Genomic DNA, 23653 nt, shown 5'->3' with positions numbered 1-23653 from the left:
AACTAAAAATACTAATTAATGTATCCATCTTTCTGATAAATTTAAAGCACGCCATGAGAATGTAAATTTAATTTTTTTCTTCTCTTAATTATTTCAACAATAAAAAAAAATTACCAACCAGTTCCTTCATCTTCCTGGTTGGCAAGTTGTCGTTGTCGTTTCTTGAAGACTTTTCAGCCGATAATCGATCAGTTATGGTAATATATAAGCTTCTGAATCGACTTTTTCGAGAAAAAAAACAGGGGAATCAACTTAAACACGATATTAAAACACGTGCAATTCAATTAGCAATAAGAACGAATATTTCCTGTCCGTTATCGTGTTCGATATCAAAATTTTTCTCTCAATTATGACTTTATTTTATAAAAATTCTAAATGTGATAAATTTTCATTATTTAACACGTTTACTGTAAATTTTGTCATTAGTTTTCTTTTGTACTCTTCCTTAAGATATGAAAAATAATTTTTTATATCAATAAATCAATAATTAAAAGTAAAATCACATTGATAATTACTGGTACCAAGAATTAGTGGTACCAGGAACTGTTGGTAACAATAATTATTGGTATCCCTGATTATTGGTAACAGTACTTATTGGCGCCCAAAATTATTGGTATTACTGAATATTGGTACCAGTAATTATTGGCACCCTAAATTGTTAGTACCAATAATTATTGGTACCAAATGTTAGCGGTACCAATAATTACTGTTATCAACAACCAGTGGTACCAATAATTAATTGTAGCAATTGTTAAGAGTACCAAAAATTAGTGGTACCAATAATTACTGTTACCAAAAATTAGTGGTACCAATAATTACTGTTACCAAAAATTAGTGGTACCAATAATTAGTGGTACCAATAATTACTGTTACCAACATCCAGTGGTGCCAATAATTAATGGTAGCACTTTTTAACAGTACCAAAAATTAGTGGTACCAATAATTACTGTTACCAACAACCAGTGGTACCAATAATATTAATGGTAACAATTGTTAACAGTACCAAAAATTAGTAGTACCAATAATTACTGTTACCAAAAATTAGTGGTACCAACAATATTAATGGTAACAATTGTTAACAGTACCAAAAATTAGTGGTACCAATAATTACTGTTACCAACAACCAGTGGTACCAATAATATTAATGGTAACAATTGTTAACAGTACCAAAAATTAGTGGTACCAATAATTACTGTTACCAACAACCAGTGGTACCAATAATAATTATTACCAACAATCAGTGGTACCAATAATTAATATCAGTAATTGTCAACGGTTCAATAATAAATAAAAGTAACTAAATAAAAAAATTATAAAAAATGAATGAATAGCAAAATAAATAATTTAATTAATTTTTACCAGAAAATAACGATCAGTTAAAAAAGTTATTAAAAAGTTATCTAATAAATTTTTAATTGACTAAATATTAAATTGAAAAAGAAAATCGAAGAAAAAAGTTCATAGAAATTTCCTGAATGAACAACAAGAATGATAGATTAATTTTCTGAATGAGTAAACAAGCAGAAAAAAACAGAAATTTGATTTCAATTAATATGTAAGTGAACGAAAGATATTTGACGATAAAATGCATAATAATGCCTTGAGCATATATAATTACAACTATATAAATGTACAAATATAAACGTAACTCGTGAGAAAGATAGACGATTGGTAGATAGAAACGTCAAATGCGTATGGCCATTTAGCCATTTCATGGGGATTTATCACAATTGTAAAATTGTACGTAATACACATTATCTTTGTATTATGCGCATATAGCATATATAGGTTAGAAAATGCCGTTAATCCTGTGTGTGTGGATTTCTGCGCGATTATATGTTGTGGCTTTTAAAGTCGTAGGTTTTACGAGAATTAATTTTTTCCTTCTTTTTACATTTTTTTTTTTTTTTTTTTTTTATCAAACTTAGAAGAAAAAAAATGGCATTTACAGAGAAATAAATACCAAATAGGAAGTTACGCCTTTTATCACACCAGGGATGTGTATTTATATATATATATTCATCCCATTTAACTGTTGTAATCAAATAAGGCGATAAATTTGCATTTTCATTCGATGATTACATTCATGTTCTTTCACGTTTATTGAGTAATGAAACAAGAAAAATTCTCTTTACGAATATTTATAAGTGCCGAGTTTGATGGCATCTTTTTCTATTTTTATTTATTTAAATTTATAAATTTTATAGTTGTTGCTATTAATATTTTTATTATTATTATTATATGAGAGTGAGAGGGAGGATTTTTATTTTTCTAACAAGTCCGAGTCAAATATGATGGGAACATTTTATATAAAACTAAATTAAAATTTTTAAAACTATAAAACATGAAGAAATCGATAACTCCGAGTCGTCGACTCGGAGTCATCGATTTCTTCATGTTTTATAATAATTACAAATATTAGAAAATAAAGACTTCAAATAATATAAAAAAAATTCAACTAAACTTTAAAAAAAATTACATTTTTAATTTTCAATTTTTAAATAAATAAAAAGAGAAAGAAATAAACAAATACGCGGAAAGAGAATCCTTGACTTTCACGGATTAGAGATTATTAAGAAATAAATAATTTTTTCGTTTTTTGAAAAAAATAACAGAAGAAATTGCATTCATTAATGGCAAATAAATTTCAGCGCCTGTGTCTCACCGTAACTTGATTTTTCTACTTACAAGTGGAAAAGGTCAACCATTCACTTTTACAGAATGGAAGATCTCTTTACCATAAACATATATATATTTATTTATTTCTAGATAATTAAAATTAATAAATAAACGTAAGTAAAGTAAATATAAATAAAATCGCAAAGTAAAAATTTGTTTTTTTTTTTGCGAAACGAATGCAAAATTAATTGAAATGAATAACTAATTAATTATTATTAGATGAAATATTGGACTCTCGTGACTGGAGAATTAAATTTTAATCAGTAACCTTTTTCAAAATTTCTTTTTAATTACATTTAAATTTAATTTAATTAAATTTAATTATTTTAAATAATTAATTTAATTAATTTATTTATTTAATTAATTTTATTTATTTAATTAATTCTGTATTTGAATCAAATATAATTTACTTGATTCAAATAAAATTTAATCGATACAAATAACAAATTTGATAATCGTTGATTAAAATCAAGTACATTTTTTTTAATACACTGCACAAATTTTATTGACTCAAATTAAGGATTAAATAAATAAAAGAATGAAAATGTCATTAAATAAATATTTATTTGAATAGAATTATTTTATTAATAAATTTTCTACAAACAATTGCAATAATTTGGTAATTGTTTTCATATATCTTTCATGTGACACATTTCTATTCGAAATAAACTATAAAATTTAATTAGACACTTAAAACTTACGAGGAAATTAATTTTAAACAATAAAAGAATTTTTTTTTTTTGAAAAAGAAAATAATAGTCTTTAAAATAAGAAAGCGCGCAATTTTATTTTACATTCGCTAATTTAAATAAAAGACACATAGGTGAATATTGTAAAAATGCAAATTTTTTCCACTTGTAATATATTTTCAATTCTTTTTCTTCTTTATTTCTTTATTTCGTTTTTTATTTTTTCAATTCTCCTTTTTCTTCTTTCTTTTTTTTGGCAGTTGTTTTGCTATTCTTTCTTTTTTTCTATTCTCTTTTTTTTTCATTTTTCAGTTCTCTTTTTTTCTATTTGCTTTTTTTAATTCGCTTTTTTTTGTTTTTTTTTTTTTGTTGTTGTTGCTTTGTTTCTTTTACTTTGACATTAAGAAACGGCATAATAGCCATTCATACTAATTATTCCTAACGGACAAAGGAAAATTTTTCGCCTTTAAGAGAGAGAATGTTTAACGAGAAGAGGCCCTAAAGAAATTCATCCTCTTTTCCCTTTCACCGTTAGCGACCGGCAGAAACGTCATTAATTATCGTGTATACCGATCTTTCCTGGATCCTGAAGCGATCCTGCCGCGGGTGAAAAGCAGGCCGACACATTTATATGTATATACACTTATTTTTTTTCATGTACAGACAACAAAAAAAATAATAGAATTGTTGGCAAAATTTAGTTATTTTAAAAAAATTTTAATAAAATTCAAGCCCAAATTTCAATTATTATCAAAAATTTTCCTCAATTCAATGATTTTTTAATATCTATTTTAATAAAATAGAATTCTTTTTCCAAAAGAATTCAATTATTTAAAAAAAAAATTTAATAAAATTCTACGCAAACCTTTAATTATTTCCATAAAATAGTTAAAAATTTCACAGGAATTCCATTATTTACATATTTTTTTTTATAAATTTCTTCGCAATTATTCAATTATTTTTATAAACAATTAAATTGTTACAGGGATTCAATTATTTTCGTAAATAATAAAATTCTTTTCAGGAATTCAATTATTTTCATAAATAATAAAACTCATTTGTTGAATTTCAATTATTTTTAAATTTTTAATACAATTTTAATCAAATTTCATCGAAAAATTATAATTATTCTTCAAAAATTTTATTAAAATTCGTTAAAAGAATTCAATTATTTTTAAAAGTTTTCCTCAATTCAATGATTTTTAATTTCTACTGTTTCAATAAAATTTTCCAAAAGATTTCAATTATTTTCAAAAAAAAAATTTAATAAAATTCTACGCAAACTTTAAATTATTTTCATAAAATAATAAAAATTTTACAGGTATTCAATTATTTACGAATTTTTTTTAAAAAATTTCTTCGCAATCATTCTAGTGACTAGATGCAATCATTCGCAATCATTCTAGTCAAATTCTAAAGTGACTTTTATTATTTATTAAAATAATTGAATTCCTTAAAAGAATTTTATTATTTACGAAAATAATTGAATCCCTGTAAAAATTTAATTGTTTATGAAAATAATTGAATGATTGCGAAGAAATACAATTATTTTCATAAATAATAAAATTTTTACAGGGATTCAATTATTTACGCGTAAATAATAAAATTCTTTACAGGAATTTAATTATTTTCATATTTCAATTATTAACTAAAATTTTTACTAAAAATTCATTTTTAAATAAATTTTTATTGGAATATTCTACGAGAATTCAATTATTTAAATACAAATAAAATGCAAATAAATTATTTATTGAATAATTGAATGTTTCTTAAAATTTAATTTTTATAAAGAATTTTATTGAAAAATTTTTAAATAATTGAATTCTTTTGACGAATTTTAATAAATTTTTTAAGAATAGTTACATTTCTCAAGGATTTTGATTAAAATTGTTATAAAAATAATTGAAATTCTCCGATGAGTTTTATTATTTATGAAAATAATTGAATTAGGTACTAAAAAGGAACTTAAAAAAAATTTGTAAATAATTAATTTCCTGTGGAATTTTTAATATTTATGAAAATAATTAAACGTTTGCGTACAATTAAAAAAAAAATTTTTTTAATAACTGATTTCTTTTGGGTAGTTTTATTAAAATAGTTGAGATATTGAAAATTAATAAATTATCGAAATGTGGGAAATTTTTGAAAATAATTGAAATTTTGACAAGAATTTTATTAAAATTTTTGAATATAAGTGAATTTTGAAGAAAAATTTGATAATTTATAAATTTATAATGATAATTGGGATTTTTATGAGATTTTTTTTCAATTTTGAACATAATAATAATAATAATTTCACAGTTTGTGAGGCGAACAAAAAAGGCCCAAAAATTCAATGCTTTCTTATGAATTCTAAAAATTTAATTTTTTTCAGTACTTTTAGATATTAAAAATATATTCCAATTCATATTTTATATTTATGAAAATACAGAATTAAAAATTTTTAATTCTATTATTTTTAAAATTGCTAATTTTATTTTTAAAAAAGTATGTACCTAAGAAGTTAGCCGTGCGCTCTAGCGCGCGAATTTTTGTTAGTTACTTGTAATTTTACTAATTATTCGCATTTAGTAATTATTTATAATTACTGACTATTCATACATTTAGTAATTACTTGTAATTCCTAAATATTCACATTTAGTAAGAATTATAATTTATAAATTAATACTAAATTAGTAATAATGACTAATTATTTATAATATGAAGAGTAATTGAGAATAAGGAGAGAGTAACCAGTTTTATTATGTCACTGGGGAAAATTGCCTGACACACATACCAATGAAACCTTTCGGACATGTCGGATAACCCTGAGGCGTGGCTCTCTAATGTTGTTTAAACGTCGCACAGTGTGTGAGCATTGCAATATCTCCGTCTCCTTTTCTCTAACTCACCATGTCTCATGAGGTTCAAAAGGGCAAAACAAAGTTTATCGCGGGAGAAACACACCTGGAAGACAGAGACACTAATATCTGAAAGTGGGTAGAACGTGAAAGATTTCGGGTTAATCGAGGTGAAATTTTCAACGGCATTTCACGTAACATCATCTGACGTCATTTCATCGAAAAACCGTTTATTCGCAATTTTTTCTTTCCCAGTACCATAATTATTATCTGTAATAACTACCACACGAAGTTTATCAGCAATAAAACTATGATAATACTATCGGAAAATAGAATTCACCACATTGTTTTTGTTTTCACCACTTTAACAACCATAAAAAAATGTTACCATTGTCTCGAACTGCCAAGGAACCAAATTTACCATTTTTGTGACAGCCATAAATAAAAACCATAAAAAACTAATAAGAAAATGAATAAACCATTTAATAAACCATTTTTTTTGACAACCATAAATAAAACTACCAACGAACTGACTTTACCATTTTTACAACAACCAAAAATAAAAGTTACCATTGTCTCAAACTACAAAAGAACCGAATTTACTATTTTTTGTCAACCATAAGTAGAAGTTACCATTGTTTCTAACTACCAAGGAATTGAATTTACCATTGTTTGAACAATCATAAATAAAAACCATAACAAAAATTACCAAGAAATTAAATTTATCATTTTTTGTGACAAACAAAAATAAAAGCTACCATTGCCTCTAACAATCAACGAATTGAATGACAAATATTACTAAGAAGATGAATTTAAAAAATAATTTGACAACCATAAATAAATGTTACCATTGTTGTCTACTACTAAGGGATCAAGTTTACCACTTTTTATGACAACTATAAATAAAAATAACCATAAAAAACTACCAAGGACTTGAATAAACCGCATTTTTTTGACAACCATAAATAAAACTACCAACCGAACCAAATTTACCATTTTTTCTGACAACCATAAATAAAACTACCAAGAAACTGAATTTACCATTTTTTGCAACAACCAAAAATAAAAGTTACCATTGTCTCGAACTACAAAGGAACCGAATTTATTATTTTTTTGTCAACCATAAGTAGAAGTTACCATTGTTTCTAACTACCAAGGGATTGAATTTACCATTGTTTGAACAATCATAAATAAAAACCATAACAAAAATTACCAAGAAATTAAATTTATCATTTTTTGTGACAAACGAAAATAAAAGCTACCATTGCCTCTAACAATCAACGAATTGAATGACAAATATTACTAAGAAGATGAATTTAAAAAATAATTTGACAACCATAAATAAATGTTACGATTGTTGTCTACTACTAAGGGATCAAGTTTACCATTTTTTATGACAACTATAAATAAAAATAACCATAAAAAACTACCAAGGACTTGAATAAACCGCATTTTTTTGACAACCATAAATAAAACTACCAAGAAACTGAATTTACCATTTTTTGCAACAACCAAAAATAAAAGTTACCATTGACTCAGAATACCACGAGACTGAATTCACAACTTTTTGCAACAACCATAAATACAAATAACCATTAAAAACCATAAACAGAATTGTCAAGAAGCAGCAGGGCTCGATTGCAGAAATTCAAATATTTTCTAAAGAAAAATTCTTGGCAAAATTTAGTAATTTTAAAAAATTTTAATAAAATTCAAGGCAAAGTTCCAATTATTTTCAAAAATTTCCTACAATTCAATGATTTTTAATATTAATTTTAAGAAAAATTTCCAAAATAATCCAATTATTTAAAAAAAAAATTTAATAAAATTCTACGCAAACCTTGAATTATTTTCATATATATATATTAAAAATTTCATAGGAATTCAAATATTTACAAATTTTTTTATAAATTTCTTCGCAATCATTCAATTATTTTCATAAATAATAAAATTTTTAAAGGGATTTAATTATTTTCGTAAATAATAAAATTCTTTTCAGGAATATAATTATTTTCAAAAATAATAAAACTCATTGCGAAATTTCAATTATTTTTAATACAATTTTAATCGAATTTCTTCGAAAAATATAATTATTCTCCAAAATTTTATTAAAATTCTTCAAAAGAATTCAATTATTTTTAAAAGTTTTCCTCAATTCAATGATTTTTAATATTTACTATTTCAATAAAATTTTCCAAAAGAGTTCAATTATTAAAAAAAAAATTTTTTTTTTAATTCTACGCGAACTTTCAATTATTTTCTTGAAATAATTAAAAATTTCACAGGAATACAATTATTTACAAATTTTTTATAAATTTCTTCGCAATTATTCAATTATTTGCATAAATAATTAAATTTTTACAGGAATTCAATTATTTTCAAAAATAATTAAATTCTTTACAGGAATTTAATTATTTTCAAAAATAATAAAACATAGAATTTTAATTATTTTTAATAAAAATTTAATCAAGTTTTATTCAAATTACTCTGAAAATTTTCATTAAAATTCGTCAAAAGAATTCAATTATTTAAAAATTTATTGATAAAATACCTTTCTGAAAATTTAATTTTAAGAAACATGTAATTATTCAATAAATTATTTATTTGCATTTTATTTGTATTTAAATAATTGAATTGTAGTAGAATTTTCTAATTAAAATTGATTTAAAAATAGATTTCAATTAAAATTATTTAATTGAAGAATTTACGAATAATTGAAATTTTGTAAAAAATTGAATTTTGAATTAATGAATTTGAAAATTCTAAAAAAAACTTTTTCACAAATTTTTAAAAATAATGCATTTATAGAATAATTTTAGTTAAGAACACGAAACAAAAATTTGATTTTAGAAAAATTACAAATTATTGCAAAAATTCAATTTTTTTCAAGAGTAATAATATTCTTCGCAAAAATTAAATATTGTTCAAAAATAATAAAATTCTTCTTAGGGATTCAATTATTTTCACAAATAATAAAACTTATCGTAGAATTTCAATTATTTTTAATACAATTTTAATCAAATTTCTCGAAAAATGTAATTATTTTTAAAAATTTTATTAAAATTCGTCAAAAGAATTCAAATATTTAAAAATTTGAATTTTAAGAAATATTCAATGTATTCAATTATTTATTTATTTTTTATTTAAATTATTGAATTCTCGTTGAATTTTCTAATAAAAATTGATTCGAAAAAAATACGAAAAAAACAAAGTTCAGTTAAAATTTTAGAATTGTAAACAAATAGATTTAAAAATTATTGTCAAAGAACTTTTTCGAAAATTATTAAAAAATAATCGATTTAAAGAAGAATTTTAGTTGAAATTAACATTTCACGTAAAATTGAATTGTAAACAAATAGATTTAAAAATTATTGTCAAAGAACTTTTTCGAAAATTATTAAAAAATAATCGATTTAAAGAAGAATTTTAGTTGAAAATTCTTGAAAATAATAATAATAATAATTCAATAATTGATCATGATTTTACTACTGTGATCTTCATGTTTTATAAAGTTATGAAAAATTTATTTGTTTGAAATTTAATTTCTAAAAATAGAAAAGAATTAGCATTAACAATTTTCCCCTCTTCTCTCAGTATTGTCTTTCTCTTTCTCTCTTTCCAGTCTCGATGTAATTTTGAGTACTCAATTGGCAATAGAGAAAAAAAATGAAAACAAAAGAAAAACAAAAAGCTAGAAAATAAAAAAAAAGATGAGTCAGTTCTTGAAGTCGAGCGTACAAGCCCCTGTGGCGTGTCTCACGCCCCCATGCTAACAAATACCTATTACTATATTTACGAGTTGGAAAAGATCTTTTACTGGCCATTCACAGGGCGTTTATTAATCAAGTATATATTGCAGAATGGTGCCATTGCTCGCTGATCTCAACAAAACAATAACGGTCACAACTCAACATCAACAACAGCATAAAACAAAACATAAAAAAGAAACCAAAAATTAGACACAAATAATGAAATTATAATAGTGAGAGTCAATTCATCTTTTCATGCAATAATTTCGCATATTAATTCCATAATTATTCTAGGCATTCATGTCATTTCTCTAATTTCACACTCTCTCAATTGTTATTCATTTATTTGCGCGAAACATTGCTTTGGATGAATTTTGAAATTAATTTTCAGTCGCGAATCACAAATTGGGAAATTACAGAGTTGTGCGTTTATAAATTTCTCTCTTTTCTTCTTTATTTCTCTCTCTCCCTTTCTCTCTTCTTTTCTCTCTCTCTCTCTCTCTCTCTCTCTTTCTTTTTTTTCTCCTCTCTCTTTTTTCTTTTTTTTTGATTGAGAATTTACTTAAACAAATTTTTTTTCACTATTATTATTATTATTATTATTATTATTATTATTATTATTATTATTATTATTATTATTATTATTATTTTCAATATTATTATGATGATACAATATAATTAATTATTATTATTATTTTCAATATTATTATAATAATACAATATAATTAATTATTATTATTATTTTCAATATTATTATAATAATACAGTATAATTAATTATTATTATTATTTTCAATATTATTATAATAATACAATATAATTAATTATTATTATTACTTTCAATATTATTATGATAATACAATATAATTAATTATTATTAAACACTATGAATTTTTTTCAACTTTACAATTATTAACCTCGATAAAAAGATAGAAAAAAAGTAACTAACAATTCTTTCACGAATCATTATTTAAAAAGATAATAATTGAGGTGAAAAATTATTAGATATATTGTTATTAATGGGAAATTTGTAGTTTGCACTTTACGTAAAGGTGGAGTAAGCCACTAAATCTTGGATTATAATTAGTGTCATATTAAAGGTCACTGGAGGCTAGGTTAAAAGGAAATGAAAAGTTCAGTCAGTAGACGCAATGAAATTGTATAGAAACAATATATATATATATATATATATATATATATATATATATATATATATATATATATATATATATATATATATATATATATATATATATATGTATGTAGAGAGAGAAAGAGAGAGAAAGAGAGGTTTTTCCAACATTGAAACGATTCACGGCTCAATCCGCTGCTAAAGAGCTTCAACAAGCGTGACTCGCGTTAATTACCATTCGAGGAGGCGAAACATTTTCGACTCGAAGGTCTCGTGATCTCCCCGCTTATTCTCTCATTAATCAGAGAGAGAGAGAGAGACTGCAATTAACGCCCTGAACACACTTTGTATGTCTCGCTAATATGTATATATAGTCACACAAACTCAACTATAAATCGGTAACCGTGAAATTTAATAATTATCAAGACTCCGCTTTTATACTGTCAATTTTTGACAGTTTCCCATTTTTCTCAATAAAACATTAATTTGTATTTAATTATAGAAATTTTCGTCTTCCAATTAACTTACAATCTTTTTATGCGCGGCGCGTTAAATTACAATTTTCCTTCTTTTCATTTAAATGATTGTGATTTCTTTTTGCCATTACTATAACAAAATAGTTATACTTTCTATATTTTTCAACAAAAAAAAAAATAATAAATAAGTTTCAAACGTATTTTTACACTTCTTTTTAATTTGGGTTGATAAAAAAATTATTTCGTATATTAAAAAATTAATTCTCAACTAAGAAAATTATTACATTTTTCTTTTTCGTCTAGTAATTTTTTAAAGAATATTTCATATATTAAAAAATTAATTCTTAACTAAGAAAACTAGTACATTCTTCTTTTTCGTCTCGAAATTTTTTTTTTCGAATATTTAAAAAGAAAAAATTTTTCTTTATGTTCAAAAGTGGAAAAATAAAAAATTCCAGGGAAAAAGAGAATTTCAGGCTTCGTACTCGATAATTAAATTTAAAAATGTAGCAAAAAGGAGCTTTAAGACAAAAAAAAGTGTTAAAAAAATAGCTATCGAAAAATTAAACTTAACGACTCAACTTTTTTCTAATTTCTTAATTATACATTCAAAAATAAAATAATTTTTTTAAATAAATATTTAAATACCAGTTTATTTTGTCTACAGGAATTAAAAATTTTTAAACGATTTCAATGTAACGCATTTTTTAAATTTAACTGTATTTCTAAAAATTACAAAAGTAATTCTTTCAAAATTCAATCATTTTTTTTTTGTTCAAATTTATAAATAAAATTATTTGAAACTTTAATCATTTTATTCAATTCTAAATCAGTTCTTAATAGAAAGTTCTACGAGAATTAAATTATTTTAATTCAAAAATAAATAATTTATTGAATAGTTAAATATTTTTTAAATTTGAATTCTTATAAAGAACTTTATCGACATTTTTTGAAATTAATTGAATTTTTACGAAGAATTTCATTCAAATTTTTGATAATAATTAAATTCATTTTCAAGAAATGTAATCATTAAAATTCTGAGATGAGTTTTATTATTTATGAAAATAATTGAATTTTTGACACCGAACTTTAATAAAGTTTTTAAAATAATTGAATTCTTGAGAAGAATTTAAAAAAAATCTTTTTAAAGAAATGATTTTTTTCAAAAAATTTTATGCAAATTGTGTTTTAAATAATTGAATTTCTTTGAAAATTGTATATTATTTATCAAAATAATTGAATTTAAAAAAAAATGTATTAAAATTATTGAAATCAATTCAATTATTATAAAGAATTTCATTAAAATTTTTAAGAATAGTTGCATTTTTCACGGAATTCATTTAAAATTTTATTAAAAATAATTGAAATCCTGCAATGAGTTTTAATATATTTATAAAAATAATTGAATTCCTGAGAAGAATTTTATTATTTATAAAAATAATTGAATTCTTGTGAAGAATTTTATAAAAATCTATTTCAAATAAATAATTTTTTTCGAAAAATTACAGAAAAATTCTGTTTCAAATAATTGAATTCCTGTGAAAATTTTTTTATTTATAAAAATAATTGAATTCTTTGAAAAAATTTTATTAAAATTATATTGAAAACAATTCAATTATTATAAAGAATATCATTAAATTATTTTTTAAATAATTGAATTCTTTTAAAGAATTTTATTAAAATTTTTTAAAATGTTGCATTTTTCTGCGCAATTCATTTAAAATTGTATTAAAAACAATTGAAATTCTGCGATTAGTTTTAATGTTTATAAAAATAATTGAATTCCTGAGAAGAATTTTATTATTTATAAAAAATAATTTAATTCTGGCGAAGAATTTTATAAACATTTCTTTTAAATTATTCAATTCTTTGGAAATTTTTTTATTAAAATAGTAGATATTAAAAATCATTGAATTGAAGAAAATTTTTTTTGAAAATAATTGAAATTCTACAATGAGTTTTAAAATAATTTATGAAAATAATTGAATTCCTAAAAAGAATTTTATTATTTACGAAAATAATTGAATCCCTGTAAAAATTTTTATTTTTTATGAAATTTTATTATTTATGAAAATAATTGAATAATTGCGAAAAATTTTTTTAAAAAATTGGTAAATAATTGAATTCTTTTGGCGAATTTTAATAAAATTTCGAAGAATAATTACATTTTCTAAAGGATTAAAATTGTATTGAAAATAATTGAAATTCTACAATGAGTTTTATTATTTATGAAAAAAAATAGAATTCCTGTAAAGAATTTTATTATTCACGTAAATAATAGAATCAACGTAAAAATTTTATTATTTATAAAAATAATTGAATTCTGGCGAAGAATTTTATAAACATTTTTTTTTAAATTTATTCAATTGTTTGGGAAATTTTTTATTAAAATAGTAGATATCTGAAAATCTTTGAATTGAGGAAAATTTTTGAAAATAATTGAAATTTTGCCAAGAATTTTATTAAAATTGTAAATTGTAAAAAAAAATTGTAAAATTTCGTTGATTTAAATATTCGAAACCATAAAAATTACAAAAATTGTAACAAAACTTATAAAAGAAAACAAGAATAATAAATATATTATAAAGAAAGTTAAAAAAAAATTCTAGATTTTTTTTTGTCTTTTCTTTCAATTTATTAATTAATTAAAATTAATTTGTAATTAAATTTACAAAAAAAAAAAAAAAAAATGAAAATTGTTAAAATAAATTATATAATTTTTTGTGAAAAGTGAGAAAATTTGTGAAAAAAAAACTGATAAAAAGATACAGAATTGAGAGAAATAAATAAATACAGATAAAATAGTTTGCACGTGCAAATAAAATCTATTTGTCACAGATTGAAAATTTATTCATCTTAACTCCTTCTAATCTCATGTAATCTGAGACGAGAAATCGCGATTTCCTTTTCCCAGTTTGTGTGAAGAATTGATCGGCATTAAAATTGAAATCGTCGTTTTAAAAGTGTCAGCGAATTGAGTCCCATTGATCACTCTGAGATAAGCTCAATAAATAATTAACGATTGGTCACGGCGAAACTTGACCAGAGCGCCGCGGCTATATTCACAGGTGAATATACACGATCACCTTTCCTGGGATCTAGGTCGCATCCTGAATTCAACTTTTCTGTTTAGAATCTGTCTGTCTTTTTTTTTTCTTCTTCTTTTTTTTTTTTTAAACACGAAGAAGCGGGGAAAAAATTTTATAAACACACATTTGAAAATTCTCTCTCTCTCTCTCTCTTTTTTTTTTTCTCTCTCGCTCGCTTGTGTATATTTGTATTTGTTTTGCGAGTGTATTTTGCGCTCTCTTACAGGATGGAACTTGTCACGCGTTTTATAAGTCTTTATATGCGAGTTGACGCGAAAGTCGAAAATCAGGAAACGTGAGAAAAAATTCCCCTCGCGACATATTGAGAAGTCAATAAATAATTTATTAGACGCGGGTATAAAATTTTCTAAATTCTCTCATTCTGACATACGACTTCTTTCTTTCTCTGTCACTCTCTCACTCTCCTTCTCTCCATCAATCTGTCATGTCTTATTATGTCTCGAACGTTTCAGTTTTATTGCGGCAGTGACATATTCTCGAAATGATTGCAGAAAATGGTACATACGAATAAAAAAAAAAAATTATAAATTAACGACTAAATATAGGTGAAAATAATTAGAAATAAAGAAAAATAATAAATAAATCACTAAATAGGGGAAAATAATTAGAAATAGAGAAAAATAATAAATAAATGACTAAATAGGTGAAAATAATTATGTCCCTAAAGTTTCGAACGTTAAAATGAACGACGTTATTTATTATTATTTTTTTAACGTGAATTTAATTAAAAAATATTGTTTTTTCAAATTAAAAAAATATTGTTTACTGAATAAATAATTTAACTAGAATATTTTTCAATCCAGTTCATTAACTTTTTAAAAATATTAAAACTCAAAAAAATATTTCGTTCATTTGAACGTTCAAATCTTTAGGGAAATAAATAATTAGAAATAAAGAAAGATAATAAATAAAAAATAGAACAATAATTAAAAAATAACATTATTATAATATATCAGTTAATAATAATTAAAATTAGTTAATTAACTATATTAATCTCCGTATTCTTTCACGATTTATAATAAAATAATATTACAAATTAGAAAATTAAAAAAAAAAAATTAATAAAAAATAAACTCATTTTGTTTGTTATATTTTTTCTATAACAAATTTCGTTTGAATGATCTAAATTATTATGCAAAATATTCTCCTTTTTATTTATAGAAAATACTTGAAAATTGTTAATTGTTACAAAATTTTTATTAACAAATAGGAAATATACCCATTTTATGCACAATTTTTATTTCTCAATAACAATATTGTTTACAAATTCATTTTTTTCTTTTGGGAAGAAAAACATTAGATATTTCCGTTTCTTAATATTTTTCTAGAAAATTCTCAATTTTCATAAGGAAATAATTTGCATCAATTCTATTTCTTAATTTCAATTATTGTTTAAAGAAAATTAAGTTTTTTAAAAATAAAGGAAAAAAAATGTTTATAAATTATATTTGTCAATTGGAAAATTTAATTGAAAATAAAACTGAAAATTTTTGAATTTTTAGAAAATAAAGGAAAAAATTTTATTGAAAAAAATGTTCTGTTAAATTTATTTATACGAATATATTTAATTGTAAAATTATTTGAAAACAATAATTTATTTTTTAAATATTTTAAATATTTAATTATTATTATTTTTCCGTAGAAATTAAAATTCTTATCGATTTCTTCATGTTTTATAATAATTGAAGAGGATCGAGTGTTAAAATAATTATTTTATATTATAAAAATTACTCTGTAACTTCTTAAAAATAATTTTCATATTCTATTATTATCTAAAATTTAAACTAAAATTCATTTTCAAATCAATTTTCATTAGAAAATTCTACGAGAATTTTATTATTTAAATAGAAAAGTAAATTATTTATTGAATAATTGAATGTTTCTTGAAATTTAATTCTTATAAAGAATTTTATTAATAAATATTAATAAATTGAAATCTTTGGACGAATTTTATTAAAAATGTTAGAATAGTTACATTTTTCAAGGAATTTAATTAAAATTGTATATTAAAAATAATTGAAATTCTGCGATGAGTTTTATTATTTATGAAAATAGTTGAATAATTGCGAAGAAATTTATAAAAAATTTGTAAATTATTGAATTTTTTGCGAATTTTATTAAAATTTGTAAGAATAATTACATTTTTTGAGAAATTCGATTAAAATTTTATTAAAAATAATTGAAATTCTGCAATGAGTTTTATTATTTATGAAAATAATTGAATTCCTAAACAGAATGTTATTATTTACGTAAATAATTGAATCCTTTGTAAAAAATTTTATTAATTATGAAAATAATTGAATAATGGCGAAGAAATTTGTAAAAAAAAATTTGTAAATAATTGAATTCCTGTGAAATTTTTATTATTTATGAAAATAATTGAATAATTGCGGAGAAATTTATAAAAAAAATTTGTAAATAATTGAATTCCTGTGAAATTTTTATTATTAATTTTATTTTTATTATAAATTTAATTTTTATTATTTTTATGAATAATTGTTTTTAAATAATTGAATTCTTTTGGGTTAATTTTAAAAAAATTCTAGATATTTAAAATCATTGAAATAAGGAAAATTTTTGAAAATAATTGAAATTTTGACAAGAATTTTATGAAAATTTTTGAAAATAATTGAATTTTGAAGAATTTTTTTTATTTATAAAGATAATAATTGGAATTTTGTCCAGATTTTTTTGTAAATTTTTAACATAATTGAATTTTGTGATAAGAATTTTATTACTTTTAAAAATAATTGAATTTCTGCAATAATTTCTAACTTCTTCAAAATTCAATTTTTTTTTTAGTGCGTTTTTAACTAAAATTGTTCTACAAATACATTATTTTTAATAATTAATTAAATATATATTGACAAATTTAACTAATTTTAGAAGATTTTGAATTATTAAAATATTAAAATTTTTCAAAAATCTAAGTTAATTTCATTTTTTAATTAAATTCATTCAACATTGATATTTTATAAAATTTCAAATTGAAAACGTTTAAAGTTCACTTTATTTATGAAACTTGTAAACGCAGCTCTTTCAAAATTGAATTGAATTTGAAATATTTAAGTAAAATTATTCATTAAATAATTTATTTATTTTATAATAGCTGTTCAAGATTTAAGTTATTAAAAAATTTTCGTCAAAAATTTAAAAAATTAAAGATTTTGTATTAGAATTCGTGATAATTAAAGATTTTGTATTAGAATTCGTGATAATTTTATAGTTTATGTGTCAAACAAAAAAGACACAAAAATTCAGAATTTTTTTTATTAAAACCATATATATTCCAATTCATATTTTATTTAAATAAAAAACAATTTGAATTAAAAATTTTTACGTTCTATTTTTAAAATTGCTAATTTCATTTAAAAAAGTAAGTGAAAAGTCAGCCGCGCGCAAATTGTTGCTAATAAATTATTTTCTTTAAATTTATGTTTTTACTGTTAAAATAAAAAATAAAAATACTTTAAAAAACAAAAATGCACTAAAGGTAATTTTCTGAATTAGAAAAAATTTTTCATTTCATCTCGCACGTTAATTTGATTTACTTGACTGATAAAGTTTTCGGAATATGTGTGTAACACTTGACGCGGGCAATTTTCTAAGCTCTCTCTATAGTGTCTAGTATTAAAGAGCCAAGAGAGTGTGCAGAATATAACGATACAGTAAATTTTCTCGGATCTGATTTACGATTTATGTTGGCAGGGCTGTCGAGTGAGGGAAGATCATAGTGTCAGAATATGGAGGGTGGAGTACATCGTTTTTCTTCACTTGTATGAAGAAGAGAAACACGCACGACTAATACAGTGCTTAGACTGGGGCTTAGTCTGCTCTCCGCTCGTATATAGGATTGACCATAGAGGCGAAATGTGTATTATAAGTTTGCCTAAAGGAGAGTTTCTTCAGGAAAAGAAAAAAAAAAAAAATTTCTTGAGAGGGGGCTAGCGATGAGAAGTTTTTCAAGTACTTTACGAGAAGCTAGTTTCGAGATAAAGACGTCCTAAGGTTCTTTTTTATTTTATTTTTTTTTCTTTCGGGTATTTTCCCCCAAGACTTTGTGTGAGCGCCTATCTCTCGTTTGCAGCTTTTTGTTTTCCGCGCACTTTATCTCATTTTCCATCCCCCTTTTATCTTTTGAGATTCTTATAATATAAGAGCTTGACTAACCGCACATTTCAAACTAAGCCACGTTTCGTTTTTCTTTCTTTAATAGATATTTTTCTTTGTCAATTCCTTTTTTTAACAACTATTTCTATTTTTTATGGAATTATTTTTTTGATTACGGTCTCGTTTTTTTTTTTTCATTCAAAACAAAAATGAAACTTTTAAAAATCACTAATAATATTTTTAAAAAATATATTCAGAAAAATATACCTATTTAGAAAAAAAATATATTCAGGAAAAAATGTTTAGAAAAAAATATAATTAGAAAAATTTATTTAGAAAACGTATGTATATATGTTTCGTAAAAAAAATTGATTTTTAGAAATAAATGAATGAATAACAAAGATCAATTAATTCAAAAAGGAAAAAAAAAAGATTGAAACAGAAGTTTATATTGAGAAGAATAAAAATGACCAACTTTTATGCACTGTGAACTAGAATCTAATAGGTCAAATAGATGGATATTAGATACCTATGCTCTCTTGGTTTTAACTTGGCGAAGTGCATTAGAGATATCGATCGCGCGTTCGACTTTGAAGAATTTCTTCACAAGTAAAGATAAACTAGCCATTTAAAATTCACTCTCATGTCAATTGAATATTTGCAAATTAAAAAAATTCTAATAAATATTGCTTTATATATATGTATATACATATCAGTGAGTATATATATAGAGTTCAACATTCACTCGCCATATATACAATCGGAATGTAAAATTGTTTCATTCATGTGGAACAAATAATTTTCGAATATTTGTTCATCCAAGTGCCGCTTTTAAATAATTTACATTTATTCTAATTATTTTTATTATATTTTTTATATTTTATACTCTAAATTATTTTATATTTATTTTATATTATACTAGCAGCAATTTGCGCGCTAAAGCGCGCGGCTAACTTTTAACTTTATTTTTTTAAATAAAATTATCAATTTTAAAAATAATAGAATTTAAAAATTTTAAATTAAAATTTTTGTTGAAAACAATAAAATAATTCAATTTTTGAGAAATTGCAAATAATTTATTGCAGAAATTCAATTATTTTCAAAAGCAATTAAATTCTTCTGATAAAATTCAATTATGTTTAAAATTAAAAAAAAATTCTCGTCAAAATCTTAATTATCTTTGTAAATAACAAAATTTTACCCCAAAGTTCAATTATTTTCAAAAATAGCAATAAAATTCTTGTCCTAATTTCAATTATTTTCAACATCTACTATTTTAATAAAATTTTCCGAATTTAATTATTTATTTAAAAAAAAATTAATAAAATTGTACAGAAACATTTAATTATTTTCAAAAATAATAAAAATTCCACTGGAATTCAATTATTTACAATTTTTTTTATAAATTTCTTCGCAATAATTCAATTATTTTTGATAAATTTTTAATTATTATAAATTATTATAAAACATAAAGAAATCGATCACTCCGAGTCTTCGACTCGAAGCAATCAATGTCTTCATGTTTTATAGCAAAATACTTTTATAAGTTGTCTAATTTCAAAAAGGTTTGAATTTGGAATTTTTGAATGTCTTAATTCCTGTGGAAAAATAATAATAATTAAATATTTATTTTAAAAAGAAATTATTGATGTTTTTGAATAATTTGAATAAATTTTAATTTAATAATTGAAAAAAATTAAATTTTACAAACAATTTTACATGAAATCGATTTTTTATAAAATTCTATTTTTATAAATTGAAAAGAAATTGAATTTTTTAAAGAATTTTCCGAAAAATTGAGTTTCAAAAGAATTTTAATTTCATAATTAAAAAAAAATTGAATTTTACATACAATTTAACAAAAAATTGAATTTCTAAAGTATTTTAATTGAATAGTTAAAAAAAAATTTTAATTTTCCAAAAATTCTTTCTGAAAAATTGATTTTTCAATGAATTTTCATTTAATAATTGAAAAATAATTGAATTTTAGAAAAAAATGTCCAATAAAATCGACTTTTGAAACCATTTTAATTTAATAAAAAATCGATTTTTTAAAGAATTTTAATTTGATAAATTGGAAAATAATTGAATTTTTTAAAGATTTTCCAAAAAAATGAGTTTTGAAAGAATTTTAATTTCATAATTGAAAAATAATTAAATTTAACGAATAATTTTTTTAAAAAATCGATTTTTTGAAGAATTTTAATTTAATAGTTGAGAAATAATTGAAATATTCCAAAAAATTTTTCTGAAAAATTTATTTTTCAAAGAATTTTAATTTAATAATTGAAAAATAATTTAATTTAAAAAAAAAATTCCCAAAAAGTCGATTTTTGTAAACATTTTAATATAATGATTGAAAAATAATAGAATTTTAGAACAAAATTTTCAATAAAATTGACATTTTAAAGAATTTTAATTAAATAATTGAAAACAATTGAATTTTACAAAAAATTTTACATGAAATCGATTTTTTAAAGAATTTGAATTTAATAAATTGAAAAGAAATTAAATTTTTTTAAATAATTTTCCAAAACATTGAGTTTTCAAAGAATTTTAATTTCATATTTGAAAAATAATTGAATTTAATAAATAATTTTCTTAAAAAATCGATTTTTTGAAGAATTTTAATTTAATAGTTGAGAAATAATTGAAATTTCCCAAAATTAATTTCAAAAAGGTTTGAATTTGGAATTTTTGAATGTTTTAATTCGTGTGGAAAAATAATAATAATTAAATATTTATTTAAAAAAGAAATTATTGATGTTTTTAATAATTTTACAATTAAAGAAATTCGTAAAAATGTAACGGAACATTTTTTTTTCCGAGTAAAATTTTTTCCTTTATTTTCCAAAATATTCAAAAATTTTCATTTTCAATGAAAATTTGTAATTGACAAATAGAATTTATAAACATTTGTTTCGTTTATTTAAAAAAAAAATTTTGAATTTTATTAAAGCAATTGTATTTTTTGAAAATTTTCTAATTTCTAATATTATTTTATTATGAATCATGAAAAAATTCAATTTGTCAAAACAAATTTTTTTTAAAGAAAAAAAACAAAAGAATACACAAAAACTAACTTTAGGTCTGGACAGAATGAAAGAATGAATAAGACGATTATTATAATAAAATTCTAATTTATGCTTCTTTTCATAAAAGTTTATTTAGTTTATTTTACTCTTTAATAGTTTTACTTTTGTTTTTCAAAAACTAAAAAAGAAGTAATATTTTGGAAGATTTATTTAATTTTGGTAATAATTATATTTTTTTAAAGGTACCTCGAGTGGTACGATTTGTAATAGAATGTGAACAAAAAAATTAGTGTGTGACGTAGTCACGTGGTTAAGCCAGCAGCTTATGAGGCTCAGGGTCCTGCGTTCAATTCCTGGCGTCTGGGGATTTTTTTCTATAGTAGTTATTTATGAATTGACAAGTTTTCTTTGAAAAAGGAAAAAAAGAATGAAACAGGGGAAGAAAAAAATAAATAAATGCAAAAACGAAAGGAAAGAAAAAAGGGAGACACAAAGTAGAAAAGAAGGGAAATAAAGAATATAAGCAAATAAAGAAAGGAAAAAAGAGACGAAATTAAGAAAAGAGACAAAGAATGAAATAAGAAACAAAGTAAAAAGAAGAAATAGAGACAAAGAAAAAAAAGAAGAGACAAAGAAAAGAAAAAAAGAAATTAACAAAGAAGAAAAAATAAATTAACAGAGGAAAAAAGAAAAAAAAGAAAGCAAAAAAAGAAAAAATAGAGGCAAAGAAAAAGGAAGTGGAGACAAAAAAAGGAAGAGAAGTGATAAAGAAGGAAAAAAGAAAGTAAAAGGAAAAAATAGGTCAAAGAAAATGGAAGTAGAGACAAAGAAAGAAAAAAAGAAAGTAAAAAGAAAAAAAAGGAACAAAGAAAGGAACAAAAGAGATAAAGAAAGAAAAAAGAAAAAATAGAGGCAAAAAAGAAGAGAAAGAAAAAAGAAAGAAAGAAAGAAAGAAAGAAGAAAAAGAAAGTAAAAAGAGAGACGAAGAAGAAAAATGTAAGAAACAAGAACAAAAATAGGGAGAGAAGAAGGTGCGACACACGTAATCGGGAAAAAAAGGGAATCACGCGAAACTTGTGTGTAAATGTGCGTACGCAAATAGAATTTAGTCGCGAGGATGTTTGAGGGCGTGTGAATTGTGTTTTGAAGATTCAACACGTTCTTTGGGTGTGTCCTTGCTTCCGCATACTCCTTCGCGGTCACCACATTATCTCCTACCTACATTAGAAAGATGTTTATATATACACACACACACACACATTTTTTTTCCAAATAACATTCTTCACGCTCTCGACTATTTTTGCCAAAGTGTGTGTGTGTGTGTGTGTGAAAGCATTTTGACGTAGGTGGCAAATACAAGTGAATACAGTAAATACTATTTAGAAGTTATTTTACCGACAGTATATACTGTCCCTTTTCTGATATAACTACACTGGCACCGTTCTATGAAATTCCCTGAGTGACACCTATGTCCATTCGCACAGTTGATTTACTTCGCAAGGTGTTATTGCCATACACCCAAAGAACCGGAATTATGATAAGAATTCTCAATATTAAAAACCTATATTTAATACTGGTTCCAAGTACCATATTCGATATTTATTTTTTATTTCATTTTTTTCTTTTTGACAAAAATTTATTTTAATGTCTTTTGAAAATACTTTTTTTTATTGTTAATTTATTGCTCAAAGTAAGTAATTATCGTTAATAATTTACGAAACTGTGAATGGATAATTATTACCAGTATTATTATTATTAAATAATAAGTGATAAATAAATAATGAATAAAAATAAATTAAATAATAGTAAATAAATTATAAATAAAAATAAATTA

The 23653-nt window shown here is 22.0% G+C and overlaps 1 protein-coding gene across 1 annotated transcript in view; it reads right to left on the bottom strand.

Moving 5' to 3' along the window:
* The window catches only part of LOC122507149, a 614585-nt gene that overhangs the window by 173408 nt on the left and 417524 nt on the right, over nt 1-23653 (bottom strand). The gene's annotated exons all lie outside the window — the stretch shown is intronic.

Source organism: Leptopilina heterotoma, unplaced genomic scaffold (assembly GCF_015476425.1).
Source record: "Leptopilina heterotoma isolate Lh14 unplaced genomic scaffold, ASM1547642v1 Lhet_45, whole genome shotgun sequence".
In the NCBI taxonomy this organism is placed as follows: Eukaryota; Metazoa; Arthropoda; class Insecta; order Hymenoptera; family Figitidae; genus Leptopilina; species Leptopilina heterotoma.
The sequence above is the reverse complement of the archived record's forward strand: the minus strand, read 5'-3'. Positions and strand labels throughout refer to the sequence as shown.